This window comes from Petaurus breviceps, unplaced genomic scaffold, assembly GCF_028583685.1.
Source record: "Petaurus breviceps papuanus isolate PSGF00001 unplaced genomic scaffold, PetGlider_PUasm1.0 91133, whole genome shotgun sequence".
In the NCBI taxonomy this organism is placed as follows: domain Eukaryota; kingdom Metazoa; phylum Chordata; class Mammalia; order Diprotodontia; family Petauridae; genus Petaurus; species Petaurus breviceps.
In genome coordinates this window covers 55,801,802-55,826,444 of record NW_027187419.1, presented here as the reverse complement: position 1 = coordinate 55,826,444, position 24,643 = coordinate 55,801,802, and positions in this window count along the sequence as shown.

The following is a 24,643-nucleotide window of genomic DNA, read 5'->3' as shown; positions in this document are numbered from 1 at the left end:
TGTCTGTCTGTCTGTCTCTCTCTCTCTCTCTCTCTCTCTCTCTCTTTCTCTCTCTCTCTGTCTCTGTCTCTCTCTCTCTCTGTCTCTCTCTCTCTCTCTTTCTCATCCCAAATAAAACCTCTGTATGACCAGGTTCAATCTAAAAATACTTAGTTGAGGAGAATGATTTTTTTAATCAAGTGGATTAAGGTTCAAGTTCTCTCTCTGCCATGTGCATACTGTTACTGAGGCCAACTCACTTAACTTCTAGGTACCTAAGGTAAATCTCTAAAATAATAAGTTACAGATAAGTTGCTGATCTGTGTTCACCAAAGGAGTTTTCCTAGAGAGATGAAATCAGAGGTTCTGATTAATAAACATAGGAATGAACAGATACCAGTTCATAGAATAATTTTATTCAATTGTTTTGTTTTTCTATCTTGTCTGACTCTTCATTACCTCATTTGGGGTTTTCTTGGCAAAGATACTGAAGCCAAGGTCACACAGCTGATAAGTGTCTGAGACCAGAAGATGAGCCTTCCTCACTACAGACCCAGAAATATGTCCACTGCACCACATAGCTGCCCTCATAGAATAATAGTAAAGACTAATTGTAGATGTTTTACTAGATTTACTGAGGACCGTTGATGTTAATTTAACTCTAGAGAGAGCTTATGGAATAGCAAATATCCAAAAATGACTTCAAAAGGCCCAATAAAAATGACCTATCACCACATCAGTTCAACAAACAATATGTAGAGAAAAAAATCTTGTTACAAATGATGAGGTTGAGAAGATTCATTTATAGATATGGAGGGTTTAGTGATGGTGATTGAGAAACTGCTCATGGTTACCAGAAATTAAAGAAAGTACATCACTGAGGAGCTTGATCTTGTTCATGGATGGAGACATTTCATGAAGCTTATAGAATATGTGGCCAGCTAGGTGGGGCAGTGTATAGAGATTTGGGCCTGAAGTCAGGAAAACATCGTCCTGAGTTCAAAGTAGACCTCAGACATTCCTAGCTGTGTGATCCTAGGCTTAGCCTTGTTTCCATCAATTCCTCATCTATAAAAGAAGCTGAAGAAGAAAATGGCAAACCACTTCAGTATCTTTGCCAAAAAATCCCCAAATGAAGTCAAGAAAACCCCAAATGAGGTCATGAAAAATGAAAAGTGAGAAGACTGAAACAACTGAACAATAACAACCAAAATATTTGCCATATATCCCTTCCGGCTGAATCATTTATCTCCACCAAATATTTAAAAAGATATTATCAAGTAGCCAGAATTATTCATCAGAAGTTGACCATCCTCTAAAAATTGATGACAAACCTGATTTACAAAATATCATTAATAATTCAATTAATGATTCATATTAAAACAAGAGCATCATGTAGAAAATAGAACAAATGGGAGGTGGTATAGGATGGAGGGAAATAGAATCAGTCTTTTACAATATATCCACTATGGAAATGTTTTGCATAGCTACACATGTACAACCTATATTGAATTGCTTATCTTCCAGTAAGGGTGGGTGAGAAGGGAGGAAGGGAATGAATCTGGAATTCAAAGCTTTTAAATCAAATGTTGAAAAACACATATATATATATATGTATATATATAATGTGTGTATATACTATTATTAATATTATTTTACATGTAACTGGGAAATAAGATATACAGGCACTGGGGCATAGAGATCCACCGTGCCCTTCTGGAAAGTAGGAGGGGATATGGGAGAAGATATGGGAAAGAACAGATTGGAGAAGGGGATATCCAGTGGGATCACTATTTTGGGGTGGTGGGGTGGTGGATAGGGGGAAAATGGAGAGAAAATTTGTAACTCAAAATCTTGTGGAAATGAATGATGTAAACTAGTTATTAATAAAGTATTTGATAATAAGAGAAAGAGAAAAAAAACCTTTAAAAAATAAATAAATGTTGTTAGTGAATCTAACATAAAAGGAGTTCATACACCAGCATTTTTATTCAGATATAAAACATCCATCATTTTATCTACCTCTGCAATAATTCTCTGAACATTTTTTTTAAAAAGTATCATATCAGAATATTTACTTCTTAAGGACTCTTCCTTTCTTCCTGAGTATCACTGAATATAAGGATGGGAAGAATGAAAAAAATGGTAATAATACCATGAATAACAATTACAATAATAATAATAACAACAATAATTCCAACAACACAAATCACAGATATAACAATAACAAAGAACTCCAAATACAATAATAACAAAAATTCCCTTAAAGTCCAATACATTATCCATGTAGGGTAGTTCAGTACCAAAGTAAGGGAATGCTAGCTACTAAATCTTGTGTGATTATGAGTCCATAGTATCTGAATGATTTCTTTCTGACTGCTTGCAATATTTTTCTCTTTGACCTGGTGGTTCTGGAATTTGGCTTTAATATTTCATTTTAGACCTCCTTCATGAGGTGATCAGTGGATTCTTCCAATTTATATTTTTCCTCCTGCTTCTAAGATATCGAGATAATTTTCCTGTATAATTCCTTGAAATACGATGTGTAGATTCTTCAGTCATGGTTTTCTGTTAGTCCAATAATTCTTAATTTATCTCTCTTGAATCTATTTTCCAGGTCAGTTGTTTTTTCCAAATAGATATTTCATATTTTCTTCTATTTTTTTTTCATTTTTACTTAGTTTTTGTTGTTTCTTAATATGTTATGGGATCATTAGTTTCCCCTTGACCAATTCTTATTTTTAAGGAAGTATTTCTTAAGGATCATATGTTCTTTTTCCCCCCATTTGTCAAACTCTACTTTTAAAGTTATTTTCTTCAGTTACTTTTTGTGCTTCTTTTGCCATTTGTCCAGTTCTCTTTTTTCAAGCTGCCATTGTCTTCAGCATTTTTTGTCCATCTTTTACCAAGTTGGTAATATCTCTTTTCATAATTTTATTGCATCACTTTCATTTCTTTTCTAATTTTGCCTCTACCACTCTATTCTTTATCTTTAGCTTATGCAGGAATTCTTTTGCACTTCCGTCCAATTTACATTTTTCTTTGTGACTTTGCTTGTAGCTTCACATTGTTGTCTTCTGATTTTGCATTTTGATAATTCTTGTCATTATATTAAAATTTTATGGCCAGGTCCTTTTTTGTTATTTATATTTTTCTACTCTATGTCTTCCCTTTTTACTTTATGTTAAAGTTGGGTTCTTTTCCTGGAATAGGGTAGGGCCCTTTCCCAAGCATCAGGATTTTTGGCTATTGTTTTCAGAGTTAGTTCTGGGGATCTGTAAGTTACTAGGTGCTTGCATGATGATATAATCCAAGGAGAGATATGGTCACTATTCTTCTGACTTGTCCTCTAATCTTTATCCAGGAAAAGACCCTGCTCCCCTGTAGCATCAAACACTAGTACTCCTCTGGAATTGTGACTCAGACTTGCCTATGGTCAATTCAAAAGGGTCCTGCAAACAGTATCATTTCAGGGTCCTCCATAATCTCTTTTTGACCAGTTTCCCAAACCATTACCAACTCTGGGCTGAAAGCTGCAAAAGCTGTTGCTGTTGCCACTCCATCCAAAGCCAGCTGCTGCATGTGCTCCAGACTAGCTCTCACCCCAGTGACATAGATGTCCCCTGCCAACCTCCTAAGTTGTCTTGGGTTGGAAAACTATCTCAATGCAACCTTTCATTGACCCTGCTGCTGAAGAATTCTATGTGAAGCATTATTTCAAAGTGATTTGGAAGTGAATTTTGGGAGAGTTTAGCTGGGTTGCTGCTTCTACTCTACCATCATGGATCTACCCAGTACAACAATTTTAAAAAGAATTTGAAATTAAATAAAGTGATTAAAATGTTTATGCTGATTGACCCAGAGATTCTACTACTAAACTTTTATATCAAAAAATAAACTGGTAAAAAAAAAATAGGTCCTACATGCACCAAAATATTTAGAACAGCAATTCTGTGGTAACAAAGAATTAGAAAAAAAGTAGAAAGCCATTAATTGGAAAATGGCAAAGACATTTTTAGGTTTTTAAAAAATGTCTTTCATTAATATAATGAAAGTTATGCAAGTATATGTAATTCTAATAATATGTTTTTAAAATTTAATATTCTTTTTTTCAATTTTGAGTTCAAAATTCTCTCCCTCACCCATTGAGAAGACAAATAATATGATATCAGTTGACAAAACAATTATTGATCTATTACTGGGTTAATAGAACAAATAACAAATATTATTAATTATAATAACAAATATGATAAATTTGAAGAAACACAAAAAGCTTTAAATGATTTGATGAAGAATGAAGTAAAAAGAACAAAAAAAAAAACCCTATAATGGCTATGATAATGTACACAGAGAGAGCCACAAGAATCAGTGCTAGAAAACAACAAAGAACAAACCTGTCTCTAAAGATGAAACATGAGAAGAGGCATCCATCCCACACTTTTTCAGAAATGGTACCTTGCACATATTTTTTGACTTTTTTATATATTGACAAGTTTTGCTTTTTATGTCTTTTCATCCTCTTTAAAATAAAATGTTAATTATTCTGCTGAAATACTCTCTAGAAGGTTGAACTGGTCATGGGGGATATTCTGGTAATGAAAAATATATATATATATATATATTTTTTTTTAAATAGCATGTAGAGATGTGATCATTTATTTTTATCATACTTTCATTTTCTTTGGTAGTTTTATTTATTTATCTTTGTTGTATTATTATAATGTGAGTTGTTTAGAAATTATTATTAATATTATTATTATTACTTTGCTTTTTGGAGGGAAGAAGGCAGGCACTTGGGGTTGTGACTTGCCCAAGGTCACATAGCTAGTAAATGTTAAGTGTCCGAGGCCAGATTTGAACTCAGGGACTCTTGACTCCAGGGCCAGTACTCTATTCACTGTGTCACCTAGCCTCCCCTGGAAATTAAATTATAGCAATTATTTTATTTCTTTATTTGCAAAAAGGTTTCAAAGTCCTGTCTTTTATTTTCTATCTATTCTTTTCCATTGATGATTGTACTGAGTTTTGCAATGTCATTTTTTGGTTTGCTTCATTTTAAGCCTGTTCATTCTTTGCATTATACTATTCCAATTCCTTTCAGGATTTCTGATGGGTGCAAAATTACCCAGTATTATTTGAATTTCTTCTCCTTTTTATTTCTTTTTTTAAATTAAATTTTATATCTATTTTTAGTTTACATCATTCATTTCCACAAGATTTTGAGTTACAAATTTTCTCCCCATATTTCCCCTACCACCACCCCAAAATAGCAATCCCACTGAATACCCACTCCCACAATCTACTCTCTCCTATATCCTTCCCAATACCCCCTCCCACTTTCCATTACAGCAAGATGGATGTCTATGTCCCAGTGCCTGTATATCTTATTTCCCAGTTGTATGTAAAAAATGATAATAAAAATAATTATATATATATGTATATATATATATACATGTAAATATTTGATTTTAAAATTTTGAATTCCAGATGTTTTCCCTTCCTCCCTTGTCACCCACCCTTACTGGAAAGATAAGTAATTCAGTATAGGTTGGACATATGTAGCTACACAAAACATTTCCACAGTGGATATATTGTGAAAAACTGACTATATTTCCCTACATCCTATCCCACTCCCCACTTGTTCTATTCTCTACTTTGACCCTGTCCTTTTTCAAAAATGTGTACTTCTAACTGCCCTCCCTCCACAACCTGCCTTCCCCTCCATCATCCCCCATCTCATCCCCTTGCCCCCTACTCTCTGCAGGGTGAGATATACTATTTAGTGTGTATGACATTCCCTCCCTAAGCCAAATTCAATGAGAGTAAGGTTGACCCATTGCCTTTTGGCTTCCTGTTCTCCCCCTGCATTGTAACAGTTTTCCCTTGCCTCTTCTATATGGGATAATTTACCCCATTCTGTCTCTCCCTGTGTCCTCTCATTATATTTCCCTCTCACCTCTCAATTTCACCTTTTAAGTATCATCCCTTCCTATTCAATTGGTCCTGTATCCTCTGTCTGTATATACCTGTACACATATATACACACACTCACATATGTATTCATATGCCCATATGCTCTCCTATATAAACATATATATCTATGTACACACACACATATATGTACACACACATTTATATTCTCTTCAACTATCCTCATACTGAGAAAAGTTTCATAAGTTAAAATTATCATTTTTTCCATTTAGGAATGTAAATAGTTCAACTTTGATAAGTTACTTTTTTTAAATAAGCAATTGGGGTTACGTAACTTGCTCAAGGTTACACAGACAGTTATTTCTGGGCATGGTGCTAAGTATCTGACCCCAGATTCGATCCCCAGGTCATCCCGACACTGGGGCTGGGTGCTCTTACTCGCTGAGCCACCTGGCCACCCCTAGTTTTTTCAAATTTCTAACCCAATTTTCTATCCCCTGCACCACCTAGCTGCCCCAGATGGCCTCTGAAGTCCTTTCTAACTCCTAAATTCTATGATTACATGTTTCTGTGAAATGTTCTCCCATTGATAGGCATTTTAATCATTTTTGTATGTATATATTTAGTGTGGTCAGTGAGTTTGGGCATATTTTGTAAATCATATGACTTTTTTTTCCTGTCTGTTTCTGCATAGCTTTTTGGGATAGCAAGCTAACAAATTTGTGACTTTTTGGGTTGAGACCAAGGAGAAGGAACTGGGAAACCTGTGTGATGATGAAAGCAGAATCAAATATTCTTTTTTTTTTTCTAACAGCAATGATGTGCAGCCACTCCTGATTGTTGTTGAAAATCTTGAAAGTCACAGAGGGGATGGTAGCAAAAGAGATTGTTATGAGAGTTTGAGAAGATTTTATGATGAAGGCACAGGCAGGTAGATGACACAGTGGATAGAGCACTGGGCCTGGAGTCATGATGTGTAGTAGTCATGAAATCCTACCTCAGACATTTATGAACTATGTAAGCCTAAGCAAATCACTTAACTTTGTCTCAGTTTCATTAACTGTAAAATAGGAATATTAACAATACCTACTTTTTAGGTTTGTTGTGAGGATCAAATGAAATATTTGTAAAATGCTTAGCATGGTATTCAGCACATAGTAGGGGCAATATAACTGCTAGATTTTATGTTTATGCTGACAATGTTGCTGATTATAAAAAGGATTCTGAGGTATTGGAAAATGTAGACTAGAATCTCATTCTATGGACATGCTCAAACCTCCTTCTAGGATTCTTGAGAGAAATTAATTATAGTCATGATTGTTAGCAATGAATGAGTTAGAAAATTTTGCCAAGTCTTTGCAATTTTTTTAAGCTCTAAATTATTATAATTGCATTAATTTCCAAAGTTTGGCTTCTATAACTGACTGACTAAAGTGGTAAGTTTGGGTGTGTGTACATATACACATGTAAATCTTAGCTCATAATACCAACTTCTCAAAGGATCACCAATTATTAAATCTTCTCATTTAGGGGTTCTTAACCTAAGATCTGCAATTCATATTAAAATATGTGTACATTAACATTTTAATATGTTTCCTTTGAAAATCTATGTATTTTATTTTATGCATTTAAAAGCCCTATTTTGAGAAGTAGTCTACAAACTTTACCAAATTGCAAAACGAGCCGTGACACAAAAAGAATTAAAAAGTTATGTTGTAGTTTGAACGCCTTATTTGCAGATGAAAGAACTGTTGCTTAGAAAGTTTAAATGCCTTCTTCAGGGAAATGCTAGTAGTGAGTAGAACTTCCATATTAAACTCTGGCTCTCCAATTCCAATTGATTGCTCTTGCCCTGGTCTGTAGTCCTTGAGGTACTCTGAATAGAGACTCATGAGATGGGTACAGAGTAATTGCCAAAAAAACAAATAATATCCTATTGCAACTAGGTTGTGCATTGAATCACATTCTTAGCATCATAGTTTTAGAGTTGGGAGGGCCAAGTATTTTCATTGACTGCTCTCATGCCTGGAATGCTCTCTTTCACCTCTTCTTCAAGACCTAACTAAAATTCTACCTCCTACAAGAAGTTTTTTTTTCTCCAAATCTTAATGTTAGAGTCTTTTTTCTATTGATTATTTCCACTTTATACTATATAAGGCCTATATAAATACAGTTGTTTTGTATGTTGTCTCCCATCTTCCATTGTGAGCTCCTTGAGAGCAGAGGATGTCTTTTGACTTTGTATGCACGGGATTTATTTAACATAGTACTGGCAGAATATTAGGTGTTCAATAAATGTTGATTGATTGACTGATCATAAATCTTGTCTTACCCCCCACCATTTTACAGATGAAGAAGATAAAGCCCAGATAGGTTATTTAACTCACTTGCCTAAAGTCACATAGGTAGTAAGAGCCACAGCCAAGATTCAAATCCAGAGCTCCAAATTAAACACTTTCTACTGCACAGCATAATGAAGGGATAGAATCTACATCTGGATTTCCTGAGATCATAAGGGCATACATACATGGATATCTTTATGCTCAATATTTTTCCCCTTTAAACAATAAAGTTTGAACTTTGAGGATAAAATATTTCATGATACATAAATGCACACTAACCCATACTATTTATTTCTTGATTTTTCTTCCTTTCATTTACTCCAATATCCTCTCTGGCAATATACAAAATGATTGAAATATGATTTGGTCATTTATTAAAGATATCTATTATAATAATTTGTCACACCACCTGTGTTACAACTTCCTGAAGGGAATATGGGAGGTTAATGTTCATCCTGTTGGGGCACTTGAGGAGTCCCTGGGTCTGGTAGCCATTAACCATGATGTGATCAAGCTGGCATCTGCTGCATATGTTTCGATTAGCTCATGGCATTTGAAAAATGATCCTTCTTCTGACCAAACCTTTGAGAGTCTCATTCCAATGGCTATACACACAGCTCCACGGATGTCTGGGGGGTCTTTGGACGTCTGCACTGTAGCATAACCAGCCAGTGGATGTTATCAGATTTTGAGATGTGATTTCTTTGTTGTTTGACCTGGCCCTGGGCCACTCATTCCTCTGGCAGCCAGCAATGAACCTGACAATTTGCCTCACTTACAACTTCACGTCTGCAGGTTTCCAACATTTCTAAGGCCAGGTGTGTGAGGAATGAACTCTCTGCCAGACATGTTCCCCTAATGTTGACAGCACTGTTATCAGCTGGGAAAGGTTCCCAGGGCCACTCATGCATGTGGCCAGGTTGTTCATTTTCTGGATTTTCCTTTGCTGGAATAATGCATGTTCTAACTAGGGACAGAAATGTTTAGTTCATGTCTCTTGGAAAAATAGAGAATAGACAGGCACCTGGGGCCCATCTGAATCATACTGGTTGTATAAGCTCAGTAAATAGAGAAAGGTGTCAAGGATGGAGCCAGAAAAACCTTTATTTGTCATGTTGTTTGGAAATCTGATTGGATAGAATCAGCATGTATATGTGTCTGTTTAGGCATATAGACTAGTATGTTTACATGTATGCTTATGTAAGCTTCAAGTACTTAACATATAAATACAGATTGTTGGTTAACAACAGCTGATGATTTTAATATAAAGAGAATGTGGTCTAATAGCTAGTGCCAAGAACAGAACTTTTTTTCATTTTGGACCAAAGGCAAGAAAAGCATCCTTAACTGCTGGGCTGGGGGTTGTGACTAGGGAGACAGAGAAAACACCCAGAAGAGGAGAGTTTCATCTCCAAGGCTCATTGTCAGCTTCCAATCCAATCTAACCCAATGCAGTCCAAGGAGAATTTATCAAAATCCTAGACTCTCAGTTTCTCATCAGTTAAATTAAAGGACTGAATTAATCTACCGCTTATGCCCCTTTCCCTCTAAATCAATGATACTACAATTTGAAGTATGGGATTTTCAATTAGATATGTCTGACAGGAATTTTAAGTGAAACTGGAATTCAGGAGAGAAACGAGGACTAGACATTTAGATCTGGAAAGAGAAAATGACTGAATCCATGGGTAATGATGAGAGTACAAAGAAATAATGTAGAGAAAAAAGAAAAGAAAATGTAGGGTTTAAGAGACAGAAACAGAGATACACCAATGAGAGATAGCAAGAGACAAAAATAGAAAGGGATAAAGGGCTTTTGGGGATACTTATGGTTAAAGGATCAAAACTATAGAAGAAACAGATTCATTTTTCACTTTCTAACCAATTTTTGAGGTTTACTTTTGTTTTTTGTTTTCCCCATTTGGTAGCTTTGTTTATTTGAATTGGAGAAATTACATTTTTTTTATCTGACATACACAAATGCATATAATTATATGCACATATTCTCTCTTTTAGGCTTATTCATTAATTTAAGAATTTATTAAATGTTTCTCTGTCTTTCTAAGTATCATTTTAAAATTGTCTCATTGTTTTACATTCAGCTTTAACTGCTTGCCTTTGTATTAAAACCTTTTTTAAAAATATCTATCAATTCTCATGCAATTCTGAAGCTTTTTTTCTTATTTATGTGAAGTCCTGGGGCAAATTTTATTTTTTTTTCCTAGAGGTTAGTCTGCTTAACCAATTATCAGATAAAAATTTGCTTAATTCAAGGTATGTTACTGCTGACTATTGGTCTGATTACTAGATTGAAAGCATTCCAAATGCAAAGTGTTGTAGAAATATAAATAAAACTGAGGTGACATTTATGCCCCTAGAATTTTTTCCTCAGGCTTCTACAAGTTCCTATTTTTTTATGTTAGGTGGCATAATTTAGTGTATCAATAACCAAATCTTTAATTAATTTGAAAATTAAAAAAAAAAAACCCAAAAACGAAAACAGGCTATTTCCCAAAAGGTCCAACTAACTGAAACGCTATCTTTTTCCTAGGTGAGAAATTCACAGCTCTTCAGAAGTTTAAAAAAATATCTTCCAAGTGTTGTGATTAAGGAAAATCGATAGAAACTAAAATGTGCTGCTAGATTTAACCTAGTATACTTTTCCAGGCAGAAGTCCCAGGTGCCTCTGTATTTTCTTTGATTTAGATGCACAACTCTTTGTGAGTTCCTATATTGCTCCAAACAAGATTACATTAATCAAAAGACCCACAGGGAAAAAAAAAATTGCAAAGGAGAGAGATTCTGTTGCTGCCCTACTGGAAGGTGCACATCTGTGCTTGATCAAGCTTCTAATGAGGTAGGTGAAGGCAGAAGGAGGTGAGATAAGGTGAGTAGATGATAGGTTAAAACCAGAGCTAGGGATTTGGAGGTAGGAAAGACAACTATATCAATTAAGTGAAAACCCACCCAGGCCCATAGCATCCTTAACACACCCCAGGTCCCCTTCTCTGTAGGCTGCCCAATAATTCTCACATATTCTGTCTCCATTCATCATTGCTGCTCTGTCGGCTTTACTTTGAGCATCAGATCACAAATGGATGTCACCTTTTCATGTGGACACATCTGGTCCTGGCTTGGTCTTCCCACTGTGGAAAGCACATTCATCACTACAAGGGAAAGGTGTGTGCTGGCAGCAACAGTGTGGAGGACACTGCCCAGAAAGTCTATGGGGCCTGCTGGTTCAGGAGCAGGCTTTTCAGCAAGAACCTCAGGAATGTTTAAGCCTGGAATTTTTTTTTCAACAAGGAGGTCTGCTTGTGTTGAAAGCTTGGTTCCTACTGACTTGCGCTGAGCCCTCCATTTCAGAAGCTCTAAAGTTCATGAGTTTAAGAGAAAGATAAAGAGAAACAGTCAGGAAATAATAGATAGTGAAAGAGAGAAAGAGACAATAAGAAAGAGAGACAGAAATAAGACAGAGAGTAAGAGAGACAGGGAGAGAGAACTAGAGACAGAGAAATAAAAGACAATGGGAGAGAGGTAGAAAGAAAAAGCAGAGAGAGAAATGAGACAGTAAGAGAGACACAGAGATGAAGAGAAAAAGAGACAGAGATTTAAGAACATAAATAAAGAAAATCATGATTTTACAAACCCTAGATTCAGTTTAATTCAAGTCCCAACCACTGTCTGTCTCCCCTATCCAAACCCCCTTGAACTGAGTTTGACCCCCTTTTCTCCCATTGCAACATTTCCCACGTATAACGTCATTGCGTTATAGCTTTCCTTTCTGGCAACTTGTGTCACCAGTGATTAGTAAAACCCAGTGTAACAATGACATCATGTCTATAAAATAATCACAAAGAAATGTTAAATATTAATGACCAGGTCTCTAAACAGAATCTGCACAACACACTAGTGGTGGCTGAGTTCACTTCAGCTGTTCTAAACTTGTGAAATTTGGATGGGTTTGGTTTCCAGGCCCACCCCCTCCACCCCCAACCTTCCCCAGAGGTTTGTAATGAGAAGACCTGTTAAGTTTCAAAATCACCCAAGTTGCCCTCTGATCTTTGTTGGATGTTTGTCTGCATTTCCAACTGGCAGAGTGAAGCTCTATCTGTAGCTAAAGGTACTTTGTGAGCAGTTGGAAACTTCACAGTTCACATACAGTGATTGTATGGAAATTTCCAAAGCCGCCTATTGTACAGTTGAATGCAACAAGGTCTGTCATGCCTTTTTAGGTAGTGGAAACCAGGAATACCAATCAACTGACTCTATCCTGGAAATTTTTAAATAATGGAAGTGGTTAGACCCATGTGAATTGTAAATGAAAATGCCATCCACCTATTAAACCATTCATAAGGTCTGTGCCATTCACTAACTCCTTGGGTTTTCCTCTGCCTTAGTTTCTTTGACTGATGTGAGATTCATTTTCCTCACATTTTTAGTGAGATAAAAGATGAATTCAAATGCTTACAAGCCTCGCGTGGAAACATGCTGCCTTTTGTAAATGGAGATGATGCCACTTATCCACAATTTTTCCAGTAGCAGTGATGAGCTGAAACTGGTTCATCCTTACTCTATGGCTCTCTCTGTTGTCTCATGCCATAAATTTGCAAAATACTTGATGAAACAGTTTGGGCAACCATGGGGTAAAAAAAACAAAAACAATTAAACAAGCCAACTGTCCTAAACTAGAAGAAATGGGGGGAATAATATACTAACATGTCCTCTATAGAACTGTGTTGTCACAAACTAGTCTACCTGGTCATAGAAGAAGTAAAAATGAATGTTGGTCATTTGATACAAGATTTGTGGAAAACATATCTCATGCAAAACATACCATAGTCCTAAGCACTGTTATTTCCTGTAGAAACCCTCCCTTCCAGTAATTAGTATGCTCTCCATAGGAGGAAGAGCAAGTCACATCCAGATTAGATAGATAGAAAGAAAGAAAGATAGATAGATAGATAGATAGATAGATAGATAGATAGATAGATAGATAGATGATAGATAGATATAGATGATAGATACATAGATAGACAGATGATAGAGATAGATAGAGATATAGACAAAGGTATCTATATATCAATATATCAAGAGGTATTATTCATTTGTGAGCTGATGCTTAAAGTAAAGTTGACAATACACCTATGATGAACAGAAATAATATATGTGGACATTGTTAGCTGGGCTATATTTATGTTTACTAATAAGTTCGATGCATATGATCCATCACTCAAAAGAGACAGACCTAGCAAGTACTTAACCAGTCCTAGCCAACCTTATTTTACTGAAAAGGTTTATCCTTTTCAAAATGTATACAGGTGATATATAAAATATGTAGGTAACTAGATAGTACAGGGATAGAGCACTGGACTTGAAATCAAGATAACCTATGTTCAAATATAACCTCTGACAATAGCTTTTGGACCATGCAGGCAACTCACAAACTCTGTCTGCATCAGTTTCCTCATATGTGAAATAGAGATACTAGTAAGACCTAGAGTTGTTGTGAAGACAAAATAAGATAATATGCCTAAAGCACTGTGCAAACCTTAATGCTTCATATTAATAATAGCTTTATATTTCCCTCTCCATAGCCCTCATTTTAATAGATATTATATCCAACCTTCCAAAAACCCAGCTTGGATTTTGAGAAGGATACATACAAAGTATAAAAAGCACTTTTTTTACATTGTCTTCAGGGGCTTCAGCATATTAAAATTCTCACATATGCTGTTGCCTTTTTCTCCTTGAAAATATCATGTGTCTGTTTTCTATATAAACAGGCATTTTCTTTTATCTCAATGATATTGTTTTACATTCCAACCTTATGGCTAAAACCTTTATTTGTTTCAAAGCCTTCAAACAACATGAACTGATTATTTCAGATGATTTTATTCATGTTGGAAAAGAATTATCAGTGACCTTTCATTCAACTGAGGGGAAAAACAAATTGTAGTTATAGTATGGTTCCATGTATGATTTGTGGTGGTTACTCATAGATATTTGAGGGACAGAGTTAAGTTTTACTTATAATTAGTATGAAACTAAGGGAATTAAATTTTTCAGAGCATCTATTTCATTTGCTGTCATCATGATAAATTGGGTCTACACTATTAATATGGGAAAAATGTAATCGCTATGATTTCAGTAAAAAACGAAACACAGAAATAATGTCTACTTCCTGCAGTTGTTATTTGTTCAGTTGTTTTCAGTCTTATCTAACTCTTCATGACCCTATATGGGATTTTCTTGGCAAAGGTACTGGAGTGGTTTGCTATTTCCTTCTCCAGATAATTTAGAGATGAGGAAACTGAGGCAAACAGGGTTAGATGACTTGCCCAGGGACACAACTAGTAAGTGTCTGAGGCCAAATTTAAACTTAGGTCTTCCTGACTCCAGGTCCAGTATTCTATCCACTCTACCAACAAGTTGCCCCCCTGCTTATTGTGGTATTCTATAAATGTAATGATACAGTTAAAAACTATCAGATAAATTGGAAGGTCCAGATTTAATGGATTCATCTGGGATCACGTGCTGAATTCAGACCTGATTCTAATATTTTTTTTTCTCTGACTACATTTTAACTTTAAACAAATGAGATAAACATATTTAAAGCTGAAAGTGACTTTAGAGATAATCAGTTCCAATCCACTCTTTTTTAAAGAAAGCATAAATCCAGACTACTCGAGTGACTTGCCAATGGGTTAAACAGCCAGCAATTTACCAAATAGATTAGCTAGCTAATAATTAAAATAATGGCACTGTGGGGCAGTGGAAGAATTTGAGATCTAGAATCAAAAGACCTGGGTTTGAATCATTCTTCAGTCACTTATTGCCTATGTTTTATTTCTGTTTGCTTGTGTATGTGTGTGTGTGTGCGTGTGTTTCTGCTTGCAACCAGCAAGTTGTTCAACCAGTCTGGGTCTTATTTTCCTCATCTATGAGGAATTAAATGACTTCTAAGGTCCCTCCCATCTTTAAATATGTGACCTTATGACTTCCATTGAAAATCTGAATTTTTTTTTTTAGCAATCGGGGTTAAGTAACTTGCTCAAGGTTACATGGCCAGGGGTTTCTGGGTGGGTGCTAAGTGTCTGAGCCAGGATTTGATCCCCAGGTCATCCCAACACTGGAGCCAGTGATCTTACTCACTGTGCTACCTGGCTGCCCCGTGAAAATCTGAATTTTAAAGGGTGGCTAGGTGTCGCAAATGAATAGAGCACCAACCCTGGAGTCAGGAGGGCCTGAGTTCAAATATGAACCTCAGACATTTGACACTGACTAGCCATGTGACCTTGGGCAAGTCACTTAACCTCAACTGACCTTCCAAAAAAGAAAAAAAATGAAAATCTGAATTTTAATAGGGGATTCTTGAAATCTTTCTATGAACAACAGAAATAAGATGGAGGAATTTAATGGCAGTGAAATTGCTGGGGGAGGATGAGGTTCTATTTAAAGCCTCTTTAAATAGCATGGGGTTGTCAAATCTAATAGTTAAAAGAGAACTCAGATATAATATTGTTTAGCCTTCAACTGAAGGAAGCATTACCACTATAATATCAGGGACCATTCAGCTTCTGATAGAAGACTTTCAGCAATGGAGAATTTACAGACAACTGAGGCAACCTCATTCTGTTTTTATAAATTTCTAACAGCTTGTACTTATACTTCCCTATATCTCCCATCCATTGGTCCTAGGTCTACCATTTTCAGTTGCTCATAAAAAGAATGGAAAATCTGACACTATGGAAATGAGTATAGTTACAGAAGTGAGGGGAGCCCAGAGATCCCAAGAATTACATAGTTTATAAAGGGGGTGGGAGTTACCTTTTGTTGTGTAGACGAAGGGTATAAATAGTGAGAATCAGACAGGAAGATCATAGATCATAGAATAAGTGCTGAAAATAACTTTGAAGGTCATTTAGTTCAACTTTGTCATTTTACAGACAAGAAAACGAGAAAAAAGATGAAGAGATTTTCCAAAGGTGACTCAGGCAAACAAAACTGAGAATCAAACTAGGGTCCTTAGATAGTAGCAATTCAATTGCAATTATAGTAGATGTAAGAATTGTCACTAAATAGTGGTCCCATGTTTAGCCATGGATATGAGAATTGACCTTCACCCATCTTTAGCATCCTGGGAGAAAACTGCTCATGCATATCCATCAAGGCACATAGAGAATAGCTACAATGTTGGATGAATAGTTAGGGTCATGCTGGTAAGTATTTAACAACAAGCTCTCTGGCAAACACACACACACAAACAAAATGAAATCTATGCTCAACATACTTTGAAATTTAATCTATATTATTAATATTTTCATCATCAATTTCTTAAGTCTTAATAATAAACAAAAATAAAATAATACCTGATTAGCAGTTTTTGCCAATTTTTGAAGTATAAGTGCTTCAAATATCAATTGGAAAATTTCAAAATCAGCTCTGATAAACCAGTCTAAGATGGCTTCAACATACCCCTGAGAATAGCAATAGAAATAGGCAGAAATTTACAATATACCAGAAACAAGAAAAGTGCTAGCAATAGAAAGCTATGGTCTCAGACACGAATCCATAAATTCAAGAGGACAAGTAAAATGAATCAAAGATCCTAAAGCAAAAAAAAAAAAAGATTTGACTTTCTAGATATTGAGATTTTATAGGATAAATGACATAAATGGATTATGGTTTTTGAATGGTATGACTTATTCCAAAAAAACTAGGATATATAAATTGCAATATAGTAAATAGATATACAAAGAAATGTAGAAAACAGGAGTGGGGATAGAGGAGAATCATGATGGAGAATATTTGGGGGGAAAATCAACAAATGTAAAAACAGAAGTGATATTTCCATTGATACTCTAATACTACAGACTATATATAGTTGAGAAAGTCTTTCTTTAATGAGAGCTAAGAAGCCCTATGCTATGTATACACTAAAATTTTTTTTTTAATTCAAGATAATAAAGACAATAGGGTCTTTTATTCTCATGAGCTTTCAGTCAATTATGCTGATGTTCTGTAGGCTACATTTTCTTAGAAATAATACCATTTGTAATTTCTCTCTGAGTCCCCATTCTTTCAGTGTCTTTTGCTGAGACATGTTGGAAATTGATTCATTCAGTGCCTTTATGATTGTGTCATCGTAGTCTTGGTACACCATGTGTACTTGGTCTGGTACAGCACTTTCTTTCTAATTATTATATTAAGGACCATTTCAGTTTCCTTGAACAACAACTGGGAACTGGGGTATTATGATCTGAATGTGGTGGTTATTTTGTCTTGATCTTCATACTACAACATTTTAGAAATATTATCAAATGTGATTCCTTTTTTGTTATACTTAATCACATAAAAATTTAAAATAATCATATTGATTAATACATAAACTACATTTCTCTCATAAAAATGAATATGGTAGGTTACTTTTTTCCTTTGGAAGAAGATTTCTTGTTCAGTGCTGCAAGGAATAAATAAACAAAACTAGGAGCTAGTCTTAAAGAAAAGCAAATAAAATAGATGAACCATTTTAAAATTGAATTTAATAAAGAAAGAAGAAAGCCAAATTACTAGTATGAAAAATGAAAAGGGTGAATGTACCACCAATGCAGATGAAATTAAAGCAATTATTAGTTCGTTTGATCAATTTTGTACTAGTAAAACTGACAATCAGTGAAATACATGAATATTTTAAAAATATATATAAATTGCCCAAATTAATAGGAGAGGAAATAAAATACTTAAATAATCATATCTTAGAAAAAGAAATTGAAAAACCAATGAGCTCCCCAAGGAAAACTACCCAGAATGAGATAAATTTATAAATGAGACCTACAAAAATTTTAAAGAATAATCAATCCCAATACTACACAAACTATTTGAAAAAAAAGTAAAGGAGTACTACCCTATTTCTTTTATGAAACAAATATGATTTTGATACCTAATCCTGGTAGGACAAAAACAGGGAAAGAAAGTTATAGGCCAATTTTCTTAATCAATACGAATGAAAAAAAATTTAAATAAAATACTAGCAAATAGATTACAGGAATATATAACAAAGATTATATACTATGAGCAGGTGAGATTTATAGGAGGAATGTAGGGCTGGTTAAATATTAGTAATGCTATTAGTATAATTAACCATGTTAATAACAAAAATAACAAAAATTAATGATTATATCAATAAGTCTTTGAAGATTATATCAATAAGTCTTTGATAAAGACCAGAAAATGTCTTTGTCAAAATACAACACTCAATCCTAAAAAACAAATGAACTAAAAAATAAAAAGACCGAAAACATGGGAATCAATGGAGACTTTCTTTAAATGATAAGTGCTTACCTAAAACCAAGAGAAAGCATTATCTGTAATGGAGATAAACTCAAAGCTTTCCCAATAAATCAGGGTGAGTAAGGATTCCATTATCACCTCTATTATTCAATATTGTTCTAGAAAAGCTATCTTTAGCAATAAGAAAGGGGAAAGAAATTAATAGGCAATGAGGAAACAAAAATATCACTCTTTGTAGATGATTTGATAGGAATTATGGAGAAACAACTAAAAAATAATTGAAATAACAATTTCAGCAAACTTTGAGCATATAAAATAAACACATACAAATCATCAGCATTTCTATAGACTACCAAGAAAATTCAGCAAAAAGATATAGAAAGAGAAATTCCATTTAAAATAATGTCAGATAATATAAACTACTAGGGCATTGACCTCCCAAGACAAACCCAAGGGTTACATGAACACAATTACAAAACACTTTTCACACAAATAAAGACAGATCTAAACAACTGGAGAAATATCAACTTCCCATGAGTAGTCTGAGTCAATATAATAAATATTACAAATATAAGTTAATTTGCTTATTATTCATTGTCATATTAATCAGATCAATCAACCTACCAAGGAATTGTTTTTTAGAGTTGAAATAAAATAAAATTCATCTGGAAGAAAAGATTAATCAAATCAAGGGAATCAATGAAAAAATATGAAGAAAGATGGTCTAGTTATTCTAGATTTCAACCTATATTAAAAAAATAGTAATCATCAAAATAATCTAGTACTTCTTAAGAAACAGAGTGGTGGATCAGTGGAATAGATTAAGTACACATAGTAGTAAATGACCTTAGCAACAAAGTTCTTGATAAACCAAAAGATTTAAGCTTTAGAAATAATAACTCAATATTTGAAAAAAAAAAATGCTGAGAAAACTACAAAGCAGCTTGGCAGAAAGTAGGCATAGCCCAATATCTCACATGTATGCTAAGATAAAATTAATAAATAATTTACATGTAAATGGTGATATCATAAGTAAATTAGGGGAGCATGGAAAAATATACCTGTTAAATCTATGGATAAGGGAGGAATTTATGGCCAAAATTATATAGAGACAGGATAATGGAAAGTAACATAGATAATTTTGATTACATGAAATTACAAAACTTTTGCAGACACAAAAATAATACATCCAAAATCAGAAGAAAAATGGGGGGGGGGGGAGACTTAAAAAAGTTTTTCCAAAAAAGCTGTATGTTCTCAAATATATAAGGGACTTAGCCAAATTTAAAAAAAAAAATTAAATTAAAAAAAAATAAAAAACTTTTGCAAAAAAAAAAATAAAAAAACCAAAATCAGAAGAAAAATGGGGGGGGGGGAGACTTACAACAAGTTTTTCCAATAAAGGCCTCATTTCTCAAATATATAAGGGACTTAGCCAAATTTATAAAAAATAAAAGCTATTTCATAGTTGACAAATGGTAAAGCATATGAACAAACAATTTTTAAAAGAATAAATCAAACCTATCAATAGTCACATGAAAAAATGCTATAAGCAAATATTGATTAAGAAAAATACAAATGGGGTAGCTAGCTGGCACAGTGAATAGAGCAACAGCCCTGGAGTCAGGAGGACCTGAGTTCAAATCCAGCCTCAGACACTTAACACTTACTAGCTGTGTGACCTCAGGCAAGTCGCTTAACCTCAATTCCCCCTACCAAAAAATATGAATTAAAATAACTTTTGAGGTAGGACCTCACACATTCACTACCATGACAGAAAAAAAAATGAAAAGTGATAGAGCAAATAGAAAAAATTGGGGACATTAATGCACTCTTGCTGGGATTGTGAACTAGTCCAACCATTCTGGAAAACAATTTGGAGCTATGACCTAAGAGCTACAACACTTTATATACCCTCTGATACAGCAATAGTCCTTCTAGGTCTATATCCCAAAGAGATCAGACAAAAGGGAAAAGGTACCATTTGTACAAAATATTTACAGAAACTTTTCATGATATCAAAAAATTAAAAATTAAGGTAATGCCCATCAATTGGGGAATCACTGAACAAGCTGTGGTATGTAATTATTATGGAATACTATTCTACTATAGGAAATAATGAGATGTCCTCCTGGAAAAACCCAGAAAGTATTTTTTAAAACCAATTAAGATAGAGGAAAAATTAGGAAAAGAAATTAAACTTATGCAAGAAAATTATGAGAAAAAGTCAACCGTTTGGTAAAGAAAGCACAAAAATGGAAGAAAACATAAAAAAAAAAACACTGAGGAAAATAACTTCTTAAAAAATACAGTTGGCCAAATGGAAAAGGAAGCTAACAGCTAACTGAAGAAAATAATTCCTTAAAAATTAGAATTGGGAAAATAGAAGCTAATTACTCTGAGGCATCAAGAATCAACCAAACGAAATCAAAAGAATAAAAAAAAAACAAAATAAAATGGGAAATATTTCATTGGTAAAACAATAATCCTGGAAAATAGATCTAGGAGAGAAAATTTAAGAATTATTGGACTACCTGAAAGCTGTACTGAAATAAAAAAGAGCCTGGACATTGTCTTTCAAGAAATTATTGAGGAAAACTTCCCTGATATCCTAGAAACTAAGGGTAAAAATGGTAAGTGAAAGAATCCACTGATCACCTCCTGAAAGAGGTTACAAAATGAAAACTTGCAGGAAGATCAGAAGCAAATTTCAGAATTCTCAGATCAGGGAGACAAAACTGCAGGCCTCCAGAAAGATACAACAAAAATATCAAGGAGTCAGTCAGGATTGCACCGGATTTAGTAGCTTTCACATTAAAGGACTAGAGAATTTGAAATATAAGACTCTGAAAGGCAAAGGAGTTAAGATAACAAACAAAAATAAACTACCAAACAAAACTGAGCATAATCTTTAAGAGGAAAAATGGATATTTAATGAAATAGAGAACTTTCAAACATTCTTGATGAAAAGATCAAAGCTGAACAGAAAATTTGTATTTCAAATTCAAGTCTTAAGAGAAGCATAAAAAAAATAAACAGGAAAGGAAAAGAATATTCTATAGAGTTAAACTGTTATATCACCTACATGGGAAGATAATACTTGAAACTCTTAAGAACTGAATCTCTATGAGAACAGTAAGAAGGAGTGTACAGACACAAAGAGTGTAGGTTGTAATGGGAATGCAGATTTGGAAGATCTTCCCTGCCCCTAGGCTAAAGTGCACCTGAAGCCTGGGGTGGGAGGCTTGTTTTTCAGTAGATACTTTTTGATTGGCCAGTGGGTCCAAAAGGTTGTTACATTCTCTGAGCCAGGAGAAGGCTATATAAGCCCTGATGTGTAGCTTTGTTTTGGGACTCACTTTGAGAAGTGTTCTGTGATTTGATCTGAATTCTGGGAAGCCGTTGTTGAGAGTCCCCCGGCTTTGAAAAACCCAGATGTGGAAACCCAGATGTTGACTGGGTATGGATGTAATGGTTGGACAGTTTGGAAATCTGTCTACTTGATCTGTTTCTGTCTTGATAATTCTGCCTGTATGCTTTGAAGTTCGGGGTGCTGACCTTTTTCCCCTGAACAAGGTAAATGATATATGTCTGACTGATTAAAATAAGCTTGTTAACCCATTTTGAGTTGCTTTCCTTTAACAAAGCAGACCCAAGAACCTGTATGGGCAGCAAACCCTGAGGACATGCTTGGGGTGCTTGCTGCTACATAGGTACAAATTGATATCCAGTGTCAGCAAAGGGACCCCTTCAGTCTTCTTTTGACATGTTGTCTGACCTTCTTACCATCTATGGACTGAGAATTCTGAAAGATGCTGCTTCTGTTGAATCAGTGGATCCCAGGGTCTGCTGCTGCTTTTCTGGGGTGTGACCTAGGCTGGACTACTTTGTTCTCACCTTGGTGCAATATATCTTTCCTGCTGACATTCTAAGTGTCTTGGGCTGGAAATTTTTTTTTACAGCATCATTTTGTGGGTTCTGCTGCTCCAGAATATATTTCAAGGCATTATTTTATGTTTTTTGGAGGGGAATTTAGGAGAGTAATTCCCTGCCTTTTTTTCTGCCATCTTGGATCTGTACTCCATTTCTATACTATTGTGGAATAAAAAAGAACATCAGAAAGAACTAAGGAGGAAAATTTATATTCCAAGAAATAGCATCTAAGAAATCATCTCTCTATTTTAGTGTACTTTTGATGAAATATTTCCTTTATACTCTATCATCTTAACTTTTTTGCAGATATCCTTTCCATGTGAAGTATGCATAAGACTGAGGTATAGATGACCATTGAGCTGATATTAATATGCTTTTTATACCAGGTATCTCAGAAAGCTTCCCTGCCACTAAAAATTGTACTATTTAGACTCTTTTCATTGTTGTTGTTGTATACATGTTAAAACCAAATGGCATTTTTTAATGTCACATTTACTAATTTTATAAGGAGAGATTTTTTCCATTCTGAAAGTTGAGTAAATTCAGTTTTCAGGACCACAAGGAAAAGAGGCATAAGAAACTCATACTAGTTTGTACTGTAATTATGACTGATATTGCTGCTTACCTTTCTCCTCCTTCTCCCACATACCCAGACATATATATTCTAACATCTCCAAACTGAAACAACTCTTAAATCAATGGTACTTAACTTTCCTGTCAGTTTGTTGATTCCTTATACACCCCTTTACATAATAATGATTGAAATGCATAAAATAAATTAAAAGATTACAAAGGTAATCAGTTACATCAAAATAATTACCAAAATGTTAAAAAAAAATGTTCATAGACTACAGGAAACTAGAACAAATTGTGTTTCCCAAATAGCTTTTCCACCTGGAATATGTTTTTAGAACCTACAGGTAAAGTATCATATTTGTCATATATCTTCTGGTGCAGTAGCAATTGTGACCTGAGAAAATCTGATTTTTACCTTATCCAATTCTCCAGCCTAAGGCTGAAGAGGCAACTACTATTTGTTGTAGTATTTATATATTTCTAAACCACTTAGCATGTACAAAATCATGCTACTATTTTAAATTAGTTTTTTATTTTTTTTAATTGTGTTACTAATAGTTTTTGACCATTGTAACTTAATCACATTTCCCCCATAATCTTGGTGCCTTTTGGGGAATGCATATGTAGTTTCATAGAATTGCCTGTACATTCTTTTTTATTTTCCCTTGAGGGTGTAGGTAATTGGTTGCTATTTTCCTTAAGGACAAATTAGAGGCACTCACCTTAGAACTTGACAAGAATTGCCTACTTTTGGTGTAAGTTACCAAGGTGAGTCGGGGAATCTCATTTCTCCTAGACTCTGAGCTGCTTTACAACCAGGCGTTATGCATGGCCTCTCTCACTCTACTTAAATGGTACTACAAAGTGGACATGATATGTGGAGCCAAATAATACAATACTGTTGGAATAATTTACCTCATCTAGACAGGGCCTGAGAGCTTACCAGGCCCAGATGAGTCTATAGAGGAAAACTGTGCTTCTACTGTCAAAATGAACTATTTTGTCCATTTTAGGTAATAGAAAAACCATGTTTTAAAAGAAAATAAAGTGTTTACCAGATGGTAATAGCATGTGCACCTTGATTATTGCTATGTAAACTTTCTAACTAGTGACTCACAGGCGCCATCTGGGTATGAGAGCACATAGGCAGACACTGACCTCCCCCCCACCCCCAAGCATCTGTTTTTCTCTTTTCCATGTTTTCAGCTGGGCAGTCAAGACACCATGCAGCAATGCTACAAGTGATTCTGATTTCAGAACCTCAGTTCCATTGGGAAGCTGATCCTGAGGTTCCATTAGTATTTTTCACAGCTGTCAAAGGAAATGTCCTTATTGCTATTCTTGTCTTTGTTTGGGGCTTTTTTCAAGTCCTATTATCTGGAAAATATCTGAATATAACAGCTATAAATGGAAGTTTCAGCTGCTTTTTCAAATAGTGCACTGGATGAAGAGGTGGATTCTGCGTCATCTTTAAAGTTATAAATTTTTATTTGTAACTTCTAAGGGTGTTGAATTTGGCCAACCTTTGATTCTGGGAATCTGTAAAGGAATCACCTCTTTTTAATAGAACATATCAAAAGCTGAAGCAT